Source organism: Perognathus longimembris, chromosome 8 (assembly GCF_023159225.1).
Source record: "Perognathus longimembris pacificus isolate PPM17 chromosome 8, ASM2315922v1, whole genome shotgun sequence".
Taxonomy (NCBI): domain Eukaryota; kingdom Metazoa; phylum Chordata; class Mammalia; order Rodentia; family Heteromyidae; genus Perognathus; species Perognathus longimembris.
Genome location: NC_063168.1, coordinates 56,067,546 through 56,080,326, shown reverse-complemented (window position 1 = coordinate 56,080,326; position 12,781 = coordinate 56,067,546). Strand labels below are relative to the sequence as shown.

The 12,781-nt window shown below is 41.8% G+C and overlaps 1 pseudogene; it reads right to left on the bottom strand.

Moving 5' to 3' along the window:
- Window positions 1–3,675: 3,675 nt before the first annotated feature.
- Window positions 3,676–4,173, bottom strand: LOC125356572 (annotated as a pseudogene).
- Between the last annotated feature and the right edge of the window lie 8,608 nt (window positions 4,174–12,781).

Here is a 12,781-nt window from a genome sequence, read left to right as displayed (position 1 = left end):
TGCAAAGAGCTTTCTCCTGGGGGCACCCTAATTCAGCTGGCTGAGGCTTAAAAAGCCTCAAACAAAAACAGTTACTTTATCTTATCTTTTCAAAAGGTTACTAGCAATGGGATTGGAATTTCCAGCCAGTGATTTAAGTGGCAGGGTTGTTTATCTGAAGGCCATAATGAAAACATTTCTGGACCTTCTATTAGACAAATGACCTGAACATTTCAAAAGTAAAAGGTAAAAAAGTAAAATTAAAAAGCAGAAAAGATCATTCTGAATCAAAAGAGAGTTAATGCAATGTTACAAACCTTGGTTGAGTTCTGGATAAAAAAAAATAAATTGAACCAGGCACCAGTGGCTCACACCCCACTCAGGAGGCTGAGATCTGAGGATCACTGTTCAAAGCCAGCCTGGACAGAAAAGTCCATGAGATTCTTATCTCCAATAAACTACTCATAAAAAGCTGGAAGTGACCCTGTGGCTCAAGTAGTAGAGATGCTAGCCTTAAGCACAAGAGGCTCTGGGACAGCACCCAAGCCCTGAGTTTAAGCCTTAGGACTGGCAAAAACAAACTAATAAGTAGGCATTTTACAGGTAACTATAGGGATTTAAATATAAAGCATGTATTAGAGGTTAAATTAAATTGCACTGAATAAATGGAAGTTCACTTCAGTGTGGTTAAGGATTTGATTTTATGGCTGTACAGGAAAAGGTATTTTTAGAAGATGCTTGCTGCAGTAGAGAAGCACCATTATCACCAACTTTCTGTTTCCTTTAATTGGAATATATAAAATTATATAGGTTATAAATATAAGTATATACACTCTATATTTATATATAAGTAAATACTATATATTACAAATATAGAGTGTATATACTTATATATTATATAATTAAAATAAAAAATGCCCTTTAATTCAAACTCTTCCTGCCTCAGCCTCCCAGGTACCTGGGCCAGAATACGTGTCCCGTAGCTCTTGGCCACATCTTCCTTTCAAATGGTCCAGTTAAAAAAAGGCAAGTTTCTGTTTTGTAGAGAGCAATAAAACAATATGGTAAAATATTAAAGGGCTGATTCATTTTTACTTACTGTCTTTTTAAGCACTTCTGAAGATTTCTAGTTAAAGGTTGAGGGGAAAAAAGGAAATCTTATTACTGTAGGTTTTAAAAAAAAAGCAACAACGAGAAAACAATAACAGAAGAAACAAATTCCATTTGTAGAGAAATAAGGGAAGATTTGGACTCTAAGGTCCAGTAGAGGAGAGATGGCCCTAGCTATGGGGGCATGTTGCTGTGACAGAGGGTACTCAACGAACCAGGCACAACACAGCAAGAGACTCCTTGCAGGGCTGGGAATATGTCCTAGTAGTAAAGTGCTTGCCTCATATACATGAAGCCCTGGGTTCGACTCCTCAGCACCACATATACAGAACAAGCCGGAAGTAGCGCTGTGGCTCAAGTGGGAGAGCACTAGCCTTGAGGCACTAGCCTTGAGCAATAAAGAAGCCAGGGACAGTGCTCAGGCCCTGAGTTCAAGCCCAGGACTGGCAACAAAACAAAACAAACAAACTCCTTGCAAACAGATGGGACACTCCAGAGGGCAAATCCTCTGTCCTTTATAACAGAAGGAACATGACAACAGAGGGCTAGAGAGTCTTTAGGTGAGTTTCCTACCAAGATGTAAAACTAACTGAATGTACACTCAAAACCTAGGATCAAAGGCTGAGGCTGTCTGTGGCTTAGTGCTAGGGTACTGGCCTAGCGTGTCTGAGGCTCCACCTCAAGCACAGCAAAAACAAAGAAAACACAGGACTGTAAGAAAAATTTCACCAGGCCTAGACATTATTTGTGGCTCCTTCCCTATATGAACTTGTCACAAATTTTAGACAGAAGCTCTAAATTAAAACACAAAGTAAAGCAAAAACCCAGAGCACAGTAGAAGAGGGGAAAAAATAGTTAATGCCAGACGACTTTTTACCAGACTACCACAAGAAGAAAAAAATGGCGGCAAAACAGAAGAAAATTGTTTCTCTAAGAATTAAAGCTACATAATGCGTTCCTGATCCACAGAAACCGTAATAATAAACACTCATTGTTTCAAGCTGCAAAGTATTAAGGTATTTGGTCCTACAACAGACAACAAATGTAATACCCTAGAGACAATTATATCATACCCTTGGGGGTTTTCTACTAGACCAAACAATATACATCTTTGCTAGATTGTATTTGATCAAATTTCTTCCACTTAGCACGTAAACTTGAATCTATGGTTAACTAGTAAAACACACAAAATTCCTTAGAGGGGTGTGTGTGTGTGTGTGTGTGTGTGTATTTATATATGTGTGTGTGTATTTATATATGTGTGTGTATATTTTGGGCTAGATAATGCTATATTGAGAAGAGGGGGTGGGGGTGGGGGAGAAAGGGTGCTGTCCAATCACTGTATTTAACAGCACCCCTGAATTCTACCCTGTTGACTGCAGCAGCACTCCCTCTCCCTCCTCTGAGTGTGGCAACCCACCATACCGCTCCCAAAATTGTCTCTAGACATTTCCAAGTGTCAATGGCTGGTAAAATTGCTCATGGCCAAGAACAATAGCTACATCGCAATTACAAGGAGGTTTGTTGAACAAACCTGATGCTCAAACACTCCATCCACAGAGTTTCTGATTCTTGGCCTGGGCTAGAGACTGAGAATAAACATTTTCTATGTTCCTAGGGGACATTGTCATGTATGCTGTTAGTGGGGATCTGAGAACCACTGCTCTAGAAACTCCGTTGAATCTTAGGCAAACCGTTTTTTGCCTTGCTTTCAGCACTAGAAACCTTTTTAATTTTTTTCCTCTTAGCAATTCTAAGGAAATGTAAGATGAAGGCACCCATATTCTGTTGTTGTAAATGTTAGAGTAAAATTTGTCATCTTCCTAAATATCAGAACACATGCAAAAACCAAAGCAAAGAGAACTTTAGGAACTCAAGAAAAACAGATCCTAACCAATACACAAAACTGAGATAAACATATCTGTCATATAAATAAATCTAAATGGGCTAAGCTCACCTATTAAAATAAGGTTCTCAGGCTTATAATAAAGAAAAAACCCAGTTTTATGTTATAGGTAACAGGTTTATCATAAAATGATTTAAATTTCTGAAAAAAGTAAGTTACAAAGATATACCAGGCAAATGCAAACAAAGAGAAAATATTGGTCATAAATGTACTATCACATAAAACTGAAGAGAAAACGCATGTAACAAGACAAAGGCAGCCCCATTTGAACACTAGAGGATACAGGTCACAATGAAAATGATACAATTATGAATTTTTTTCACCATATTACACAGCAGCATTACTTATAGAACAAAGATATAAAATATTCAAAGGTAAATACTCAGCTCACGATACAACCAAATAAGTACACAAAAAACTAAGTGCTAGACATGTACCATTTAATATGGTAGATATTTAGCTACATGGCCACTGGGCCAGTGAAATATAGCTAGTCCACATTGATAGGTGTTATAAGGACAAAATAGTCCATATTTTAAAAGCTTAGTACAAAACAAAGTAGGCCATTAATAATTTCTGAATTGGTGACATGTTGCAATGAGAACATCTTAAGTATAGTAGGTTAAACATTTCTTTTTTTTTATAGTTCAGAGGTCTTTTAATTATTTTTTTTTACATCTCTAGGCCATGAATTCATAGGGAATGGGTTTCAATAGTTCAGGGTCCTTTCTACTGGTTCTCACAAAGTGTGCTTCTCTGGGTGGAGCAGGCTGGCGCTTCAGATGAACCCAAGTTCCTTTCTCTTTGGCTTTCTTCTTTTTCGGGTTATTTTCCTTCACTCATTTCAGGACACTATCTCGGCTCTTAGAGTGCTTAACATGCTCAATACACCCATTAATCCTCTTGGTAAGGATCTTGCCCTTAACTTGCTTGTTCACAACAATGCCAACAGCATGCTGGGTAACATTGTAGACCCTTCCAGTTTTGCCATGGTAACATTTGTGGGGCATTCCTTTTTGAACAGTATCCATTCCCTTGATGTCTACAATATCACCCTTCTTGTAGATTCTCATGTATGTGGCCAAAGGAACAACTCCCTGTTTCCTGAAGGGCCTAGAACATGTATTGGGTACCTCTCCTCTTTCCCTTTGTGTTCGTCATTTTGGCAAATTACTGAAAGATGGTGGTTCTGGCCAAAAGAGGTTAAACATTTCTCACTATATTATTACTTTCTCAACATGGCCACTTGAAACTTAAAATTGCACATGTGGCTTGTATTACATTTTCATTGGACAGTAATATTGCTCTTGAAGACCTATAAATAATTACACAAATGTAATGTTTAATACCAGACACTGTTCTAAGTATTTTTTACTTAATTACCCTAGGAGGTAGAGAGAAATTAAATAATTTGCATGAGGTCATAGTTGTGAAAGTGGGATTTGTCCCATGATTCTGGGAGTCTGTACTCTAAATTACAGTGCTGCAGTTGTAAGCATGCACATCAAACTCTGTCCTCCGAAAGAGCAGTCTACCTTCTGTTCCATCTGCTTCCATAAAAGGCTCATAAAGTCATGTTGGAGATGTAGCCCAGGGACAGAGCACTTGTTAGTATGAGTCTGAAACTCCAATATTCAGGAGACTGAAGCAGGAGAATTATGTCCTAGGCCAGCACGAGGCAGCACAGCAAGACATGACCTAAAAATAACATTTTGATAGCAGTTTCACATATTCCCATCAACTGGTGAGTGAATAAATACACATACACACATGAGTATTATTTAGCCACAATGAAGAATGAAAATATGTGGTTTCCAGGACACTACAAGGAACTGAAAATGATGGTGTTAGGTGAAATAAGCCAGTCTGAGAAGGAGGAATGTTCCAAGTTCTCTCTGATATGTGGAATCTAGACCTCAAAGATGAAAGGCAATGCAAAATAGTGCTGGCAGCCAGCAGGAGAGGGTGTGGGGCTGAATATTATCCAAGTACCTCATACACATGTATGAAAGTAAAATAATGAAACCCATTAAGGTTTGCTTTAGAAAGGGGGAAAAGGGGATAAGAAAATAATACAGGGGATGAACTTGATCAAAGCACATGCCATGTAATATGGATGTACAATGAATACATGCTAATAACGAGAGAGGAAAATTTGAATATTCTTAGGCCAGGGGTTTAGCTTAGTGGAAGAGCACTTGCCTAGCAGGCACAAGGATCTGGATTTGATCTGGGTTTGGCAGATGATTCTATTCATATATCTCTATTGGGAATGTAAATTTGTGTACCCTCAATGAAGACAATTTTGGCAATATCCATCAAAATCAAAAGATTCCTCAACCCACTCTTTTCTTCTTCCTTCTATTCCTCCTCCTCCCTTTTCTCCTTTTCTTGAGACAGGATCATGCTTAGGAGCTCCGGGTGGGTCTGGAACTCACTATCCTCCTTGTCTCAGCCTCCCAAGTACTAGGATTACAGCCATGCACTAGAACATCCAGTGCTGTAGTTTCTTCTTGACCAAGTAATTCCACATCTGATAATTTATCCTGAAGATAATGAGAATGACAAACCAAGTAACCAATAGTGCATGGTCTAAGCCATTTGCACAGGGAAGTTCCCTACACCAACCCAGAAGTCTTGGTTAAATAAGTGGTTATATAAATACAATATAAAATTATTCAGATTTTTTTCAAAAAGAAGGCACTCTGTATAAATTCGTATGGGAAAGTCATCTATATGTCTATCTATATCACACATACTAGGCCAAAACTCTACCATTGAGTTACACCCCAAGCCCAAAGATAAACTTTTAGAGTCAAGATGTAAAGTATATATTGCATGTTGTCACTTGTGAATAGACAAGAATATTATTCTGTGTATGTTTAATGTACACAAGGACACAAAAGTAAATGTGTTGTGTGACTAAGAAGCAAAAGTGAAGAGATTTTTATGACTAATGTGTTTTCATATAGTTTGAATTTTCTTTTTTTTATAATTTATTCTTTTTTATAATTCTTTTTTATAATTTATTTATTAATTAAACAAAAATTTTTTGACAAGGTGTTGTGCAAAAGTGGTACAGTTACATAGTAGGGCAGTGTGTACATTTCTTGTGATATCTTACACCCTATTTTTCTTTCCCTTCCCTAGGTCAGATAGACATATATACAATACACAATGTACCAAGAAAATATACAGTAGCCACGTGGCCTACGCCAAAGGAAATTCGCTTAAGGCTTTAATAGACAATAGACAATATGTCGACAATAGTCTTGTATGAATGCCCATACATAGCTTTTGAGCTATTGTGATCCACTGAGAGGTCAATTTTTGACCTTTATATGTTGAGTAGTTGTTTAGGTTTTTTTTGTTTTTTTGGTTTTTTTTGGCCAGTCCTGGGGCCTGGACTCAGGGCCTGAGCACTGTCCCTGGCATCCTTTTTGCTCAAGGCTAGCACTCTGCCACTTGAGCCACAGCGCCACTTCTGGCCGTTTTCTAGATATGTGGTGCTGGAGAATCGAACCCAGGGCTTCATGTATACAAGGCGAGCTCTCTTGCCACTAGGCCATATTCCCAGCCCAGTTGTTTAGTTTTAGTTACATAATGTAGGGTCGCTGACCCAAACCTGTGGGAAATACCATTTGACAAGAAGCTTTTGGTTTCACAGACCTGGTCTCTACTGTCTCCCCCTCCCCCCACCTTAACAGTCATATATCAGGGAGATCATGCCCCTTTGTTTTCTGTGTTCTAGGCTTGTCTTGCTCAACATTATTTGCTCAAGTTCTGACCATTTCCCTGCGAATACTAATATTTCACCATTTCTAATTGCTATGTAGTATTCCATTGTATATAGGTACCATATTTTTTTGGATCCATTCATCTGTGGAGGGGCATATGGGTTGTTTCCATATTTTGGCTATTGTGAATTGTGCAGTGATAAACATGGAAGTGCAGATGTCTTTTTGGTATCTTGGGACCTGTTGTTCAGGATAGATACCTAGGTATGGCTGGGTCATAGGATAGGTCTATGTTGAGCTTTTTGAGGAACCTCCATATTGTTCTCCAAAGTGGTTGTACTAATTTGCACTCCCACCAACAAGGGAGAAGGGTTCCTCTTTCCCCGCACCCCCTCCAGCATTTGTTGTTGCCTGAGTTCAGAGTATAGGCCATTCTAACTGGAGTGAGATGGTATTTCAGGGTTGTTTTTATTTGCATTTCCTTTACTACCAGGGATGTTGAACATTTCCTCATATGTTTCTTTGCCATTTTTATCTCTTCTCTTGTGAAGTCTCTCTTTAGCTCCTTTGCCCATTTCCTAATTGGTTTACTGGACTTGGAGGGGCTTAGTTTTTTGAGTTCTCTGTAGATGACAGATATTAGGCCTTTGTCTGTTGCTGTGCTGGTAAAGATCCTTTCCCATATGGTTGGCTGTCTTTCTAGTTTGGTGGCTATGTCCTTAGCTGTGCAGAAACTTTTTAATTTGTTGTAGTCCCATTTGTCAAGTCTCTCCCCTATCTGTTGTGCCCCTGGGACTCTATTCAGGAAGTTCCTTCCTGTACCTATAAGTTCTAGTGTCTTTCCTACTCTGTCCTTCAGTAGTTTCAATGATTCAGGTCTGATGTTGAGGTCCTTGATCCATTTTGAGTTGATCTTGGTGCATGGTGATAGGCTTGGGTCTACTTTGAGTTTTCTGCATATGGCTGCCCAGTTTTCCCAGCACCAGTAGTTGAAGAGGCTCTGTTTATTCCATTGTATGTCTTTAGCTCCTTTGTTGAATATCAGCTGACTGTAAAAGTGCGGTTTTATTTCTGGATTTTCAATTCTAATCCATTGGTCTTCAGGTCTGTTTTTATGCCAATACCAGGCTGTTTTTGTATGTTCCATGGGCTGCTGAGAAGAATGTGTATTGGGTCTCTGTAGGGTGAAAGATTCTGTGTAGATCTGTCAGATCCATTTGGGATATGGTGTTACTTATGTCTTCAGCTCCCTTGCTAATCCTCTGGGTGTTGGATCTGTCTCTTGGAGAGAGTGGGGTATTAAAATCACCCACTATGATTGTGTTTGGGTCTATCTTGTTCTGTAGTTCTGTGAGAATTTGCTTGACATATGTAGGGCTTCTTTTGTTCAGTGAGTATACATTTATCACTGTGATGTCTTGATTCTGGACTTTTCCTTGTATTAAAATGTAGTGTCCTTCTTTGTCTTTTTGAGTTGATTTTAATGAGATGTCCAGCTTGTCTGAGATCAGGATGGCCACTCCTGCCATTTTGGTAGGTGCGTTTGCTTGGAAGATCTTGCTCCATCCTTTCATTTGGAGCCTGTTTTTGTCCCTTGCTGTAAGGTGGGTCTCTTGTAGACAACAGATGGCAACTTTTTGTTTGCAGATCCATTCTGCCAGTCTGCTCCTCTTTATCGGAGAGTTTAAGCCATTTATATTCAAAAAGATCAAGGATAAGGGTGTTTTTTTCCCCTTCCATTTTCCTGTTAGGCTGTTTTTCCTCTCTCTCTCTCTCTCTCTTTTTCTTGTCTTTAGTGAGCTGCTCTTTCTGTTGGGCTCTGGCTATTATAGTTTCTTTCTGTTTCTGTCTGTGTGTCCTATACAATTTCTGTTGGGTGGGGTTCCCCTCTTAGAATTCACTGTAAGGCTGGTTTTTTATTCACATACTCCCTTAGATCCTATTTGCTATGGGAAGATCTGGTTTTTCCCTTGAATATGAATTGTAGCTTCGCTGGATATCTTATTCTGGGTTGGCAATTGTTGGCCTGTAGGACTTGGGTGTGTTCTTCCACTCTCTTCGTGTGTGGTAGGTTTGTGTGGAGAGGTCTGCTGTGATTCTGATCCTTTTCCCGTTGTAATAAATCTCTTTCTTCGTTTTTGCTGCATTCAAAATTTGCTCTTTATTCTTGAGATCTGAAGTCTTGATTATTATGTGCCTGGGTGAGGATTTTCTAGGGTCTGGTCTGCCAGGTGTCCTATAGGCTTCGGTTACTTGGGTGAGGTCCTTTGTGATATTGGGGACGTTTTCTGCAATAACTCTATTGAAAATATGTTGTAGCCCTCTGCTCTGGTATTCGGCTCCTTCATCTATTCCAATTATGCGCAGATTATATCTCTTGTCTTTGTCCACTAGGTCCTGGATAAGTCTGCCCTGGAGTTTAACTGTTTCTTGGAGTATGGTAATTTTCTGGTCCTTATCAGAGGCATTGTCGTCCAAAAGAGAGATTCGGGATTCGATATGATCAATTCTTTGTGATGTGGCTTCGAGTGTGGAGTTTATGGATGTCAGGGAGCTATTTATGGTTGCCAGATCAGCTCTGATCGTGGAAATTTCTTCCTTAAAGAATTGTATTTTAAATCTATTTTTTCATGCATTTCACTTTTCAGGACGTTAAGGTCTTCTTTAACGGAGGATTGCACTGTATCCATTTTTGCTTCCATTTCTTTCTTGACTTCCTGAAGGTCCTTTGAGACTTCCATTCTAAACTCCTGGAATTGTTTTCTGATTTCATTCCTGAGGCTTTCCATCATTTCTGCTATCATAGCCTGAGTTGTTTTTTTATTTTCCATCTCCTCTTCCGTTGTATTGTTTTTTGGAGGTGGTGAGTTGGCCTGCCCTTTGATGTAATTTGTAATATTTCTTCGTGATTTGTGCATCTGGAGATCTGTAGGTGGCTTCCCTGGTTTGGCTTTGTGATGGTTCCCGCTGGTCCGTCAGTGGGAGATTTGTTTGTGACCTGGCTCTGGGTTTGAGTTTGGCTGTTGAACCTTACTGCCCAATGGGTGAGTGTGACTGTCTCTGTTGTTGCAGGGGTGGTCACCCTCCCTGCACTTGGGGGTCGGTAGGTTCTGTGTCTTTCTCTGCAGGATAGTGACTTGCTGCTGTGCTGTGCTGACCCTAGCACGCCTCTGGTGGGGGTTTGCGGGTCACTGATTCAGCATGGCATGGAGGTTTTTCTCTTCTTTGGTTCTTTTTTCCACTTGGTACCTTGGTCAGAGGAGCTCACTTCTCAGATTGAGATTTGCCACTGAGAGGCAGCTTGCCCCCCTGAGCGGGCACTGTCGCTGGGGGGCTCTGCCCTCCTGTGTGGTGTGCGCCTATCAGAGTGGGCGCTGCCGCTGGGGAGCCCTGCCCACCTGTGTGAAGTGCGCCTATCAGAGCAGGTGTTGCAGCTTGCCAGCTTGTGCGTTCCTGCGGGGGTTTGGGCAGGAGATCCTCCTGCTGGAGGGCTAGCACGCTGGTCCACGCTGGCCCTCCGGGGGCACGTGCGTGTGCACTCTAGTGCTTCCTTTGAGGACGTGTTGCCCCGAGTTGTGGGAGCGTGCTTGTGCCCTCTTGCGAGTTTGCTGTGGGAGGCAGTATGTGTGGGCCCCAGCAGGATCAAGTGTCCAGGCACGGGTTGGTGCCCACAGACTCTGCGCCTCCGCTGTGAGGGGGGGGGCGTGTGTTTGGGCCCAGGTGTCCCTGCTGGGCTGGTGTTGCACGCCAACGAGCCTGTGACTGTTGTTCAAAAAGTCTGCGAGGGCCAGGCGCCTCAGGTGGGGCTTTCAATGCCTACCAGTCCCTGGGCCCCTGCTGGGGAGGAGGCAGGCTGGTGTGGCCAGGTTCTGGCTCCTCTGTTGGGGCTTTGGGGGGGGATGCCTTGGCGCTGCTCCTTTGTTCCCTGGGGGTAGGGAGGGGGCGGGAGGGAGATCTAGCTTCTTTGTAGGGTTTGGGTCTCTGATAGCTGGCCTCCTGTTGGGGGGCGGGCAATGGGGAACTTACTGGTCCTGGGTTGTGTGTGTCCCATGCTGCTGTTGGCCCTTCGGGGGTGGGGTGCTGCGGTGTGGCGATCGGTCGTTTAGTGGTGGCAGCCCCAGCTGCAGAAGGGGTTCTGTGCCGCTTGGTTACCGCCCCCCTCCCCCATGTCTGATCCCGGCTGTGTGGTCCTGCACCTCTGGTCCCACGCCGCCATCTGTCTCGGTCAGTCCGCACTCCCCCTGGGGTCCATGGAGCTCCTGCTATCTGGACTCTGCGCTCCTGGTGTGACTTTTCGGCAGTTGATTTGCTGGTGCCGGGTCCCCTTTCCCAGCCTGGCCAGGGTCGGGCCAGGGTTGGCGGGTGGGGTGGGGGGGTACCGTGGAGATTTTCCGGCTCCGTGCAGGTTATAGGCTCTTTTTTTTTTTTTTTTTTCTCATTTCCTGCATTTCTCTGTTGCTTCTGGCTGCTGGGTTTGCTGGGTTCTTGATGGGGTGTTGGGTGCTGGAGTTCCCAGCTCGCTATTCCATTGGAGCGAGTTGGGGTACCTCTCTACTGTGGCAGCGTCATCTTCCCTTCTCTTGAATTTTCAATATATAATTGCCTATCTAAAAATTAATGATAGCAGTAGAACAATATGGATTTTCTTTATCAGGATCTAGGTCACAAAGGGGCAAATGGAGGCAAAAAGACAGGGTGACAAATGTAAGGATTCTAGAAGAATGCATAGTTAATGGCCTAATGCACACAAAAAAAGCACAGATAATGATTTTTTGTAATTTTTCAATTTTAATTCATTTTTAGTGCTGGTCTTTTTTTGGTGCTGAACTCTGGGCTTAGGTGCTTTCCCTGAATGTTTGTGCTCAAGGATAGTGCTCTACCACTTGAGCCACATCTCCATTTCTGGCTTTTGGTGATTAACTGGAGGGTGAGAGTCTCTGGGACTTTCTCGCCCAGACTGGCTTTGAACCATGATCCTTAGATCTTAGCCTCCGAAGTAGCTAGGATTATAGGTGTAAACCACCAACACCTTGCCAGAATTCTAAGTTTTAAAAGCTCCTATTCAGTCCTCTTTCCAGTGGTTCCCATCCAGAGTATTAGCAATGATATCTCTGTCTCTCTCTGTCTCTGTGTCTGTCTCTCATACACACACCACCACCACCACCACCACCACCACCACCACCACCACAACTATTTTCCAAATGAGTAAGCCTTTCTGCTTATCCATGCATTTTCAAAATTGTACATAATGTCTCAACAAAAGTTTAATTTTTTTCTAGAAGAAAGAATAAGCATCAGAGGGCTTGGAACAAGTACAATAAATAGGTTTCAAACCCCATGTTTCTTACAAAAGCTTTGAATGGACAAGAAGTCATTGAACATTTATGTACAGTTTGTTCAATGTATTAGTTTTCCTAAACTATTCTAGTTATATTTAAAACAACCCACAGAACTATATTATTGGGAGCTTTGAATTCAGAATATCTCTGGACAATCCAATTCAATCTTCAATGAAATTAAAGGTATTCGAGAAGCTAAGATGCTTGGATAGTTGTCAAAGGAGGCTTCTCTGAATCAGTATTTTGATTGTCTCTTTGACACCCAGTGTGTCTCTTATACTTCGGGGCAGCCATAGGTAGACATGCTCAGATATCTTCTGGGCCTTTTGTAAAGGGGCAAAGTTATCTCCTCTGGTTGGCGGAAGAGTATTTGTGAGATGAGAGTTCTTGTTCCAGACACCAACTGCCTTCCTTCAAGTTATCCATCTGAACACTACATTGCTGCCAGTTGTGTCCCACAAACAAGCCTAAATTACTTTTTTTTTGCATCCTAAGAATCTATCTGGTGACAGAACCTAGGGCCTTGAAAATGCTAGGTCAGCACTCTACCAGTGAGCTATACTTCCTGCCCTTTTATATTTCCAATAATTTTGTAAAATGCCCAAATTTTACACACACACACACACACACACACACACACACACTTTGGAACATGCAATCAGTAAATCAGGAGGTTCCCAATTCTCCCACTCTGACACAACCTTTTTTCT